The following is a 12,037-nucleotide window of genomic DNA, read 5'->3' as shown; positions in this document are numbered from 1 at the left end:
GAAAAAGGCTGATCCTGACTAAGTCTACTCTCCCAGGCTAAGATACCAAGACTTGCATCTCAGGGCTCCTTCCTGGTCATACGAGAGGTTCTACTGAAGTTTTGGGGTCTTGTTTCAAGATATCTAGCCTGGGTTTTCATTTCACTGGAAGTATGTTCCTCTTGCTTGCCTTACAGCATAATGTTCACATTCAGATTGGAAGGGTCACATATGTCCCTTTGATTTAAATGGGGTTTGTAAATTAAGAACCCAGATGAAAGTAACTGGAAGTGAGGCATATTCCTTGATTGGACAGTTGCTTAGTTTGTTTTAGGTATTTCCTCCTGGTGTTATAAGTTAGGCTTCACTGAGGCCTAAACTCCTTTTTTAACACACAAATCTCACCAAAATGCTCTCTAGAATCTAATTCAGGAGTACTGAATTAGATGCTAAGGAATTAGATGCCAGAAAGAAAGGCAGAAATCAGTATGGATTTATCTTTAGGTAACATGTTCATTAGAAAGGTCCTCTCTTGGAATTAAAAAAAAACCCCAATACAAATTAAATTTAGTTGCAAATATGTGCAATGTTGGTTTAACTGCCCCATCTTTTTATGTCTGGAAGAAAAGATTGAAGTCAGTAGGCTGAAAGGGATCTTATTGGGAGTTAATGAATATAAATAAATGCCGTATTTAAATGACTGGATGCCAGCCATTCAGGAATGTCTACTTTGTGGACCTGTTTAAAGATATTCCCTGTGGTCATTTCCTATCCCATAAGAGAGCAGTTTGATGCAGTTTTCCTCTCCAGGCAAATACTGCAGACAGGAGTTATATTGTAAAATCAACTGGGTCCTAAAGTACACTTGGCCTAACTTCTTCAATTAAAAAAAAGATATGCATTTCAACTCAAGAGGTAAATTATGAGGCAATGCGCTGGATTTACTCCATGGCATGTAAGAACTGTAGCCTAAACTTTTCATTTGGGCTGGATTTAATACACCTCTTGGGCTTATTGATGTCAGCAGATGAAAACATGTTATGAGGACACTTCTCCGTAAGGCCGGAGCTGAATGGATCCCTAGTCCATAGCCTGAGAGGATTCATTTTATGTCTAACAAAATGCTATTCAAAAGCTTTTTAATCAGGCCAGAATAATAACTCCATAGAGAGTACAGTTTTTAACAATAAAAAACCTAAGCATGTTACTTGGCAAACATTAAATTCAAGATCATGCTTTGGATGGAGACCCAAATCAAAGATGTGTTTACCGCAAGGAGTAAATCTCATTATTCACAGGGCAACATTACTCTCCATAGGTTTGTTTAAGATTAGGGCTGAAATTTTGTTTTCCGATCATATCCCATTATCTCCAGCAGCATGTCCTAATCCATCTGGTTTAAATCAGTTTGAAGCCAGGTAAGCATGTTTGCATAATCCCATTAGAACCAATGGGACATCTACACATGACGTATGTCTACAATGCAGCCATTAACTGCAAGAGCACTTGGTGCATTTCTTCTGCTAGAAAAGGATGGGAGGAATTCAGACCAGAGAGCTATTTCTTCCACTGGCAGCAAATTATTTAAAGAAAAAAGATCAGCATATCGTAAAACATGCTAATTCTGATTATTAATAACCATTCAGGAACCAGGCAATGAATGGAAGTATATAGTCAGCTTACTGCATTTTTATTGTAGTTATTAAAAGCTACAACTGTACACCTTTCTGATTTTTTAAAAATAAATTCACTTGTCAATCTTCAAGGTACACCTGAGCTCTCCTATGTGCAGAACCTTAAGATGATGTATTTGGTTTCTATGGGAGAATCTGCAACTTCTGGATTAGAGCTCTTTAAAACACCAACGGGATTATACTATGTCAATTTACTAAAAAAAATTAAGATCCCTGAAGTAGATTGCAAAAGGCCATTCCAAGATAAAGGCATAAGATTGCCCTCTGGCAATCTTATGCCTTTATCTTGGAATAGCCTTTTGCAAACTACTCCAGGAATTTTTTTCTTTTAGTAAATTGACATAATATGGTCCCGTTAGGGTTGGGGAGGCAAGTTGGGGAGGCACCATAATTATTTAAAGAATGTCAAAGAAGCAAACCTCCTTCCAAGTCCGTGTATTGTCTTCCTGTATACATCGATCTGTAGTAGTTTACTATTCTAATGCTCGGTCTTGGAAATAAAAACTGAAAGTCCTTTATGAGAAGTTTTCACCCGAACGGTATTTTGATACAAGCGACTCCCACCACCCTGTTTCTCGCAAATACCGGAACATTAAATGCGATTTACTCTTTTGCCCCATAAACTTCGCATTAGGCGGTGTCTGAAAAACGAGTACGTGGAGCGTTTTCCCGCTTGAAGGAATGTCACTGCGGGGACAATTTAGCCCCTTGCACTCGTGGGAAAGGCAGAATTCAGCAACTTTTGCTCAGCTGGCACAGTTGACACTTTTTTTTTTACAAGCGGGGGCGGGGGGGGGGAGAGGTTCCTGCACGTGTTGTGCCTTTCTGGCGGGCGGTGCCAACGTGGCGGCGGAGGCTGAAGAGAGGCACGTCGGAAGAGAAACAAGAAGAGAGGGAAAGAAGAAAGGGAAAAAGAGAGGAAGAAATGGAGGGGAAATAAGAGTAGGAGAGAGGGTAGGAAAGGGAAGAAGAGGGGAGGAATGGGAGAGAGGAAGATGAAAAAGAGAAGGGAAAGGAGAGGGGGGAAGAAGAAAGGAGAGAAGGAGAGAAGGAAGGGAAGAAGTAGGGTTGTTGTAAAACGTCGTGTGTATGAGAAAGGCAGGAAAGCAATCTCGGTTATATTTTTAATTTTAGGAGGAGGAATGAATTGTTATAAATGTCAAAAGAACACGTATTATTAATAATAGTTATGAGATTGTATATTTGTGAGTGCATGTATGAGAAATAAAAATAAAACACTTTTCAAAAAAATGAAGAGAAACAGCGTTCCTGGGAAGGGGGCCTCGGGACACCGCAGCAATCCCTCCAGGAAAGAGGCGCTCCGTTTAGCCCAGAGTAAGACTGGGGCGAAAAGGCTCCGGCGAATCTCGCGTGGAGGCTTTGAGCGGAAAATCCAACGGCTGTTAGAAGTACTTGGAACTGAGGAACAGGATCCGGAGCCACCTCGAGGATTCTGAAAAGCCAACAAAACCCTCGGGGATCCTGCTGCTGTGGCTTTCCAAAATCAAGCGGCAGTAAAGCCGTACGCAGTTCACGGAATAACCCTTTGCAACCTACTCCAGAATTATTATTATTTTATTCCCCCCCCCCCCACTTTCAATTTTGGGTCTCCTAAGCTGTTAGTTGAAAGGGCAGTAGAGAGCTTCCAAGTGCTTTGAACTTGCAGCAAAGATCATTCTTAGACCAGAGGTCTTCAAATTCGGCAACTTTAAGACTTGTGGACTTCAAGTCTTAAAGTTGCCAAATTTTGGGACCCCTGTTCTAGACTTTCCCCCTAAATCCGCGTTTCTCAATCTCAGCAACTTCAACAATAATCTCGGCAGGGGAATTCTGGGTATTGAAGTCCACATGTCTTACAAGTTTCTGAGATTGATGAACATTAATCTCAGCAGCCCCCCCCCCTTCCATCCTGTCAGTTTGGAATAAAAGTAGGGCCGCTTTAAGAGTTGCACTGACTGTAACGAGTCGATTCCTAAAAGCAACCCCACATCTTGATCCTGATGAAGATCTATCACCTCTGGTCTAGCCAAGCCCATTTAAGAAAGGGAAGGAGGAGGAGATAAAGTCTTCCCTCTTTCACCTAATCCTAACTTAATGCATTTTTTCCTTCCATTATCTTTGTTTTTCTCCCAGTAAACAGATCCCCACGGAGAAGCCTCACAATATGCATTAGACAGGATATCATCCTGAATGCAAAGTATGAAATCATCTGTTTATTTAGGACCCTTAACTACCTTATACTAGGCAATTATCCCCAGTGCTAGTTGAAAGATCCCTCTCTCTCTCATGGAAATTTGATATAAGCTGCCCAGAGTCACTGGCTCAGATGGGCTGCTATAGAAATTAAATAAAGCCTCAACTATCAGATATTGAGATTTGTTCAAACACCCAGCACAATAAAGATCCAAGAGGAAACCACAACTCTAGATCCATTAATTCAGTAGAAAACAACAACGAAAGGTCAACATGAAATCCATGTATGGCAGGTTGGACTGAGAGAGTGTCCACCTTCAATCCCCCCCCCTGGGGTTTTCTGTCAAGAGTGGACTAGAATGTGGGCTTCCTTATTTCTAGTCCCAGAAACATGACACTATCATGCTATTAGATCTATATAGTGTGGCCCACAAAATTCAATATGTCTTCAGCTAAGTGGGTCATCTAACACATGTTTATATAGCATCTGGACACACTTGCACTTTACGCTCTGCAGAGTTACTTGGAAGGAAACCCCAGTGGTTGGATAGAATCCATCTGAAATCCTGCATGTTTCTTGAGTTGGAAAGAGCCAAGAAGTCAATTCTGAGGCCAGCAGTACATTTTAAAAAACAAACATGTAGGAGATCCTTTGGTGGATAGAATCTATTTCTCAGACACCCTGCTCTATTCTCTTTCTTTTCCTTTGATGATTAAGATTGTCATCCTTTGTTCCAAGACAATCTGGAGGAGCTCATCTTGAATTGCATCCATTTGCAGACTGTTTCTAGGAAGGAAAAAAAATCACTCTTGGGAGTGTGATTGAGAATTGGGTGACTTGAAGGTTAGAGATCCCCCACTTTAAAATCCTTAATGCCTCTTCCAAAATCAAGTCCTACTGCAGTGCTGAGCATGACTATTCTACAGAAGGTGCTCACTCTTGCCTTAAAATTAGAAAGATGTTTTCTCTACAAAATTGCTTGTGATAAAGCAGCATTTGTAACATTTTTGGCAGCAACTTTCCTCTTGAAATCAGAGTCCTGCTTTCAGGTGCAGGATTTCTTAAAATACTTGAATAAGTCCACTGCATATAGGTTTGACTAAAAACATGTCCCGTGCTTTCCAAGACAGCAGCCTTGCTGCATACTGCTTCTTAGTGGAATTGCATAGGAACCTCCCTGAATCTGCCAATGAGTTTGGCTGTAGTTGCCAAGTTTTCTGAAAGGAGTTTTAATTTTGATTTGTCTGGCTTGAGATGAAAACCATAGGCGTGCTGCATTGGGATCAAGGAGATTTTTTTTTACTTCCAAGTAAATTGATTAACAGTCACAAAGGTAGGTTGTATATATTTTTTAAGTTCTCTGATTCCTGACAGAGTAAGCAATTTTAAAGCAGTTGGAGGATGGATTGTGAAAGCTGAGCTTTGCCTCTTTCTTCAACTCTGTGCTTTCTGAGCAGAGAAATTGACCAACAAGCCACGTGGCAATTACAGTAACCAGTTTTCTACAAGGCTGATGTTAGTTAAGGATTCTACAGTTGAAGCTGGGACCTTCTCTTCAGCTCATTGGGAGAGAACCAAGCATGCTTCATGGCCAAGGCAGGCATTCTGCTGAAGAGATGGGGCTATTCCCAATGTAGAAGGATTTCACTTCTCTTGATGAAGGCAGAGGCCATCCCCCTCTACTTAATGTTCATGAAGCTCTCCTCCCTCCCACTTTCATTTTTTATTGCTTTGATTTTTCTGCTCAGAAAATAGAGCTTTTGTAAACTACCAGGGTCACGTATATCGAATGAAGGTTTGAATGTTGGGTTCAATTTTGGATACTGACAACAGCTTACAGTTCCCATTGTCACATTCTACTATTGGCTGTGGTCACACAGTATATGAAGCTGTGGTTTGTTGAACCACAATGTACTGAACAAACTACAATTGTCTGAGTTCACAAAGCACACTTGCCACCACAGCATTTGGCTTGGCCTGTTGTGCGAGTCCAAGGAGTCATCTTGGGTTATGCCACCTGATTGCTTTCAACAGATGCACTAAGGTTTAAAGGCTTAAACTGATACCAAGTTAACATATTCTCTAGATTCATGAACTACACCAGTTGGTTTAGCAGGCTATTATAATAAGCTGTTATATTAAGCCCAATAAAAACTAATGCCCTTGTTTGACTTGTAGTGCAAATGCATCTCCAGGAGTTTATCTGACTTGGTCGTTTGGAGTGATGCCAGCTTTCCTAACTACTTAAGATAGCAGCAAGTGAGGAGTCTTTTTTTTTAAATTTCAGCTCTCTGTGATTGGGTTCCCACAACACAATACACTAAACTTGAATCACATTATGGCTTACTAGTTTGAGAAGTGAAATCAGTTTCCAGGTTTGTGTATTCAGCTGAATGCCACAACAGGGCTCTAGAAGCTTTTAGAAAGGGTTAGTAAAAGGAGGGAAATATCAAATGGCAAGTTCAAAGCTGTTTTGGCTTTAGCAATAGGTACTACATAGCCAATGTAGTCAACCAACACCTTCTCTGTAGCCTTGCCTGGGACGAGTTAGAATGACATCACAACAGATATAAGCTGGATCTTACTGAATGTTCTAAGCAGTGACCTCGGGATCACTAGGATCTTGTTCACACATGGCACCAACTACTAAAACTTAACCTGTTAACCCTCAATGTGCTGGGTCTACAAATATGCTCGCACCATAAGCCAAATATTGGCTTCTCAAAAGACATTAAGGCCAAACAAGTTACATAATGGGTTAGAATGAAGTGTAAATCCAGACGTGTGAGTGTACAAACACCTATAAATGATAGGCATTCCTCTCTTATTTGTAGCATATATATTTCAAATGTTAAAACAGGAGTTTGTTTTTAAGTTTGACTCTTTCCCCCATATTGTTTCTTCCCCAGAATCGACTGGTCTCCTGGATATTGGATGAGTGTTCCTAGTTAAGATCAACTTGCCAGCTCTCTTTTACACAACCCTCGTAAGAGCTCAAATCAGGCTTTGCTTGGAGCGACTTTCTCCCAATTTGCAGGAAAAAGTGTTACTCTCCAGCCATAACTCAGCTTTCAGGTTTCTAGCCTCCCAGGTGAAAGAAAGACGAAATGCCTTCGGCTTCCTAGGACACCGCTCGCACTTTCTGATTGGCTACTGAGGTTCCAATGTAACTCCTCCTGCAAGCGCTGGGATCCCTCCTTCCACAGCGTCCCATTGCGTGGAAGTCTGAGCAAGTCCTCGGGAACATCTGGGCGTGCGCCGGGACGTCCATCATCCTGCGAGATTAATCTTAATTCTAGACTCGACTTGTGCTGTGCCTCTCTGTTCTCTTGCTAAGGAGCCACACTCCGTGTTGATGTTTGCAATTCTTCAGTTTCCCCCTTGGAACTCCAGTCGAAGTCTGGTCAGCCGTCGCTGAACAGCAATATCCCAAAGGTTACAAATTCATATCATTTCCTTCCACACGGGGAAGAAACTTCTCCTAAGTAGACTTCATTGACTTAACACACATTTTCAGCTATAAAAAGCAACAGTCATCATATGTGCCGCCTTTCCAGGAGGAAAGTAAACTTCGAAATTCATTTGCAGCGCTTTGGATGAGAGGCAAAAGCAAAGCGTAACTGCCCAGTACACGCTGGATTTCCTATTTCTTATGAGGGCGAACGCTTGATTGTTACTAGCCACTAGTTGCCTTGGACAAAACTCTTGATTTTTCTTTTGTTTCTTTTTACATTAACAGAGAAGGCGTCTTTTCCTTAGGAGAGACCTCCCTGTCCGGCAAACGATCCCAATTTTAATCCTTTATTTTTTCAAAGGTCTCTTTACATTGTGTGAAACTGTGGGTCCATCCTGTTTTGGCATGGTTCACGAACTCTTCATTTAGAACTCTTCACGAAATAATGGTTTGATTTGCATAAAGTAGGCCACCGGGGCAGGTTGAACAAACCACATTTTAAACAAACCGCTGCTTTGCATACTATGTGTAGATCCAACCATTCTGCACTGATTCTTACTCCTGAACTAGCACAATTCACGATCTGCATTCGAATAAACTATTCAACGCAGTCTTTCCTTCTGACAAAGTATCCCCCCTTCCCCCCACACAGCCTACCGCAACCATTTTAACCAACCACACCTGGAAGACTCTAGTCTGAGAAAAATTCATAAAGAAAAAAAAGTTGGGGGTCAGGCGACCTTTGTTTCCAGAGTCATCGCTCCAACGAATGTTTAATTTGAAAGGCAGGGTGTAAATACTATAGTAATGTGTAACTATAGTTGTACTTAAAATCCAATTAAGCTATTTGGTTAAATGCAAATGTTTCAGTTTATATTCCCACCCTTCCTCGAGGCTCCGAATAGAAAGCGTGATTTTACTTCCCGGGCTGTGCCTTCTCCTCGATCGCTAATCTTCCGCGGAAAACAGCAAAGATTGTCGCCGCCGCTGCCCCGCCGCCCTCCTTTGGCCCGGCACATCTTCTTGCCCTGGGAGCCGAGAGGAAGGAAGGGGAGGGCGAGGGGCCATTAAAGCGGGGTTGCGCGGATTATTGATGGGGGTTCGCTGGGAGGTCCCGGCGGCGGATGGGATTCCGGCTCCAGACCTCGCCCAGCTGTGATGAGGGCCACCTGGCCGAAACCAGAGAACCGTTAATGGGTTTAGCCTTTGCTAATTGGGGGCTCCGGAGCAGTCGGTACTTTCAGGAAGGGAAGCGATCTCCAGCTTTGTAAGGAAATCTCCAAGGCGAGAGATTACTCGCCAGCCAGGGATGGTGGGGCGGAAAAGGGCAACAAGCTTTCTCCTGGGGTTGGGAAGGCAGATGTAGGCAGCCGCTGCATTTCTTTGAGCACCAATTCTCCTTACTATAGCAAAAGCCAAAGGTGGTGTTTTCCTTCCGCTTCATTCAAAACTTCGCCACAATAAAACTTTCCTCTGGTTTCGTCGATAAAGGCTTGCTTTCTCGAATCATCATTCTTAGCCAAAACCCGAGTTGTCTGAGCTCACAGTGTTTATGTGACTGCAGTTGTGCTTCACGACCGCACAAGCATGCCCTGGCAATATTTAGTTTCTTTGCCTGCCTTTGTGATGCTGCCTTAATTTCATTCCCACACTGTGAGGGAGATGGGTTTAGACTCCCCTTGGTTATCTTGGAATTAAAATAGTACTCCCCCCTCAACTACAAAATAAATCTGCCCCATGTTTACCTTGAGATAAATTCCACTGAATGCACATTTTATGGGGAAAGAAAAAGCCGAGGTTTGCTTGACACCATACCCAACTTCTCACCCAGGGATGTTTTCAGACTTCTTTCTGACCTGGGAGCTGATGAAGAACTGCATGAGCTATATAATTAACCGAAGAGAGCTTTACAAATCACTCCTGGCTAAGCTATCACCAAACCTTGATACTAAATATTCAGAACATGGAAAACTTAAAGGGAAATCACTTGGAAGGAAATGCCCCTAAAGCATTACATCTTTTCTGTCGGCAATCCTGTTGCTCAAAATTCTTAGATTTCTTGAGAATAAGGAATAAATTCTCAAGGTGCAGGTCTCACTGTGTGCTCACACTTGCTACAAACACAACCTCTGAAGATTCATCAGCAGTTGTTTTCTTTATTTACTAGTTCTAACAATAAAAGCGATGTCAACGTCTCCACCTATGTTAAAGCAAAAAGCACAAACCCATTTGCTTAAACAAAATGCAGATCCCACTCCCTCAGATAGTCTTCATATTGTTATGTGGCAGAAAAATAATTGCAACAAATTTAAAACTTAAGGCTGCAAAGTTGATAGGTTTACTATGAAATGCTATTTATATCTGCTCAAGAATAAGTGTCACTCTGTGAGGGGGATTATTCTCTGGTAAACAGTTATAGGGTTGTAACATTAAATCATCTAGATTAACTGTACAAATTTATGCAATTAAAACACCTCATCCACTTTAGTTGAGCAGTTTAATGCCCACTTAATAGTGAATGACATTTTTTTTAAAAAAAAGGCTCATTCTCCTTTCTAACCCAAGCTTCATCACCACTCCTTTTATATACACATGCAAATTTAATTGACAGAGACTAATAAATTTTATAAGAAAAAATCCTTCATAACCAATGGGACTTACATTCTGAAGACTTTCACAATAGAATGTTGAATATTGTGGGAATTACTTGTGAATAAATGTGCTAAAATTATACTGAAAGATTGAAAGTAAGTTCCACTGAATTCAGTGGGATTTAGTATTCAATAAAAATAATAAAATGAATACAGGCATTGCAAGTGTATGACTACATTGCATGTACCTCATATTTTTGGGATGTGGACTGCAATCTGTTGATTTGCAAAGTAGTCTCCACTTTAGCAATGCTAGATTGCATAGAGTGGTACAATTTGGGCATGGGTCAGCTACAATTGGACTTTGCTTGTGCTTGCCACAAAGGTGCTTCCATTGACCAATATTATATCTTCCATTAACAAGAAATGCTTCATGTGATTCATTTGAAATAAAAATTAATAGCTTAGTCTACGCTTACTCTTTCTTACTCAAAAATATGTTTTGATTGACCAAGTCATGATAGATCAAAATATTATGGGCAGTGGAGAATGGTAGCCCATCTGGTAATGATAATGATCTATGGAAGATTACCACTTGGAATGTAAAATGAAGTAAAAGAAATAAAGAACAATAAACAAGTTCTGTGTATGTCTGTGAAATTAAGTGAAAGGATAAGGATGTAATCAACCTGACTGAAGATACCCAGATCTGGTGGAATTAATGGAGAAATCCATAGGCACAAAGGTATAGGATTAATTTGAATGAAAGGACTAAATGTATCCCAGAAAGTAGGAACTGGCATTATCTAGATTATTGTGGATCCATATGAGAGTGACATTTAAGTAGGCAAACAAAATGCAAAATGATTTTGATAGAAATAAAAAGGAATTTTGGAAGTGGATGAAAAGGGCTAAGAAGAAATGCAACATGAATGGAATTAAAAATCAAAGTGATGAAATAATTTGGGAGAAACTGATAAGAGGAAATACTGAAAGGAGCATTTTAGAGTTTAAAGATTTGTATCAGTCATATGTCAAAGAGCAGAAATAAAAACAAATGTTATAAACATTATGGTCCAAGAAATAATTATGAAGAGGAAGCCATAAATACTCTCAGAATGTTGAAAAATGGTAAAGCAAACAGAATAAACAGTCTTACTGGAGAAATGTTAAAATATGGAAGTAATTTGCTTATGAAGTGGTTATGTCTCAATACGAATATGGGTATAAAGTGTGTGAAGACAGCATATGTGCCTGAATATGAAAAAAAATGCTATTATTACAAAGCATATAAAGGGAAAATATTATGAGTAGATGTAAACACTACAGGGTGGGGAGTCTATTAGATGTACCTAGTAGGATCTTTAGCAGAATTCTGATCTAAATAATACAAGAAGTTATAATGATCAATATTTAGAAGTACTTTGCAGCTTTACCAGTTAGAGGGCATACAAATCAGTTTTTGCTCTTCGGCAGGTCATTGAGAAATATATGAACGTGAGAAAGTATATTTTACTTTTATTGATTTAGAGAAAGTGTATCATCAAGTGAATAGTAGAGAAAGTGTATCATCAAGTTATGATCAAGTTGTTGGACTGCCACCTTTAGTCACTGACAGTTAGCCTTTGGGCCAGTCACTCTCTCTGGCCCAACCTATCTCACAGTTGTGAGAATAAAATTAAGGGAAATTATGTATGGTGCCTTGAGTTCCTGAAAAAAAAAACATGGAAAAGGGGAGCATACATCTACAGCTAATAATGATCTGTTAATCTTGAGCCATTTTAAAACATTTTCCATTCTATTCATGTGCAACCTCTTAATACTGTTAACAATATGCTTCTTCAGAACAAATGCTGGAGAGTTATGAGCAAGAAATTGTTTCTGAATTCATGTCCTGCTTAGGCTTTTCTTTGACCTCTGGCTAGCTTTGTGGGAGAAGAATGCTGGACTAGCCAGGCCTTTAGTTTGATCCAGGAAGACGGTTCTTACATTCTGATGCTGTGAATTGATGCTGTTTATGTTTTGTGCAACATCCTCAAGAAAGTATTCAATAAATGACCAAAATTTGTTTTCCCACTAATGAGTAATAAGGAGAGAAAACTATAAAGAGAATCATGAAATCAAG

This window comes from Natrix helvetica, assembly GCF_964273705.1.
Source record: "Natrix helvetica genome assembly, chromosome: 2".
Classification (NCBI taxonomy): domain Eukaryota; kingdom Metazoa; phylum Chordata; class Lepidosauria; order Squamata; family Natricidae; genus Natrix; species Natrix helvetica.
This window is presented reverse-complemented; position numbering follows the sequence as displayed.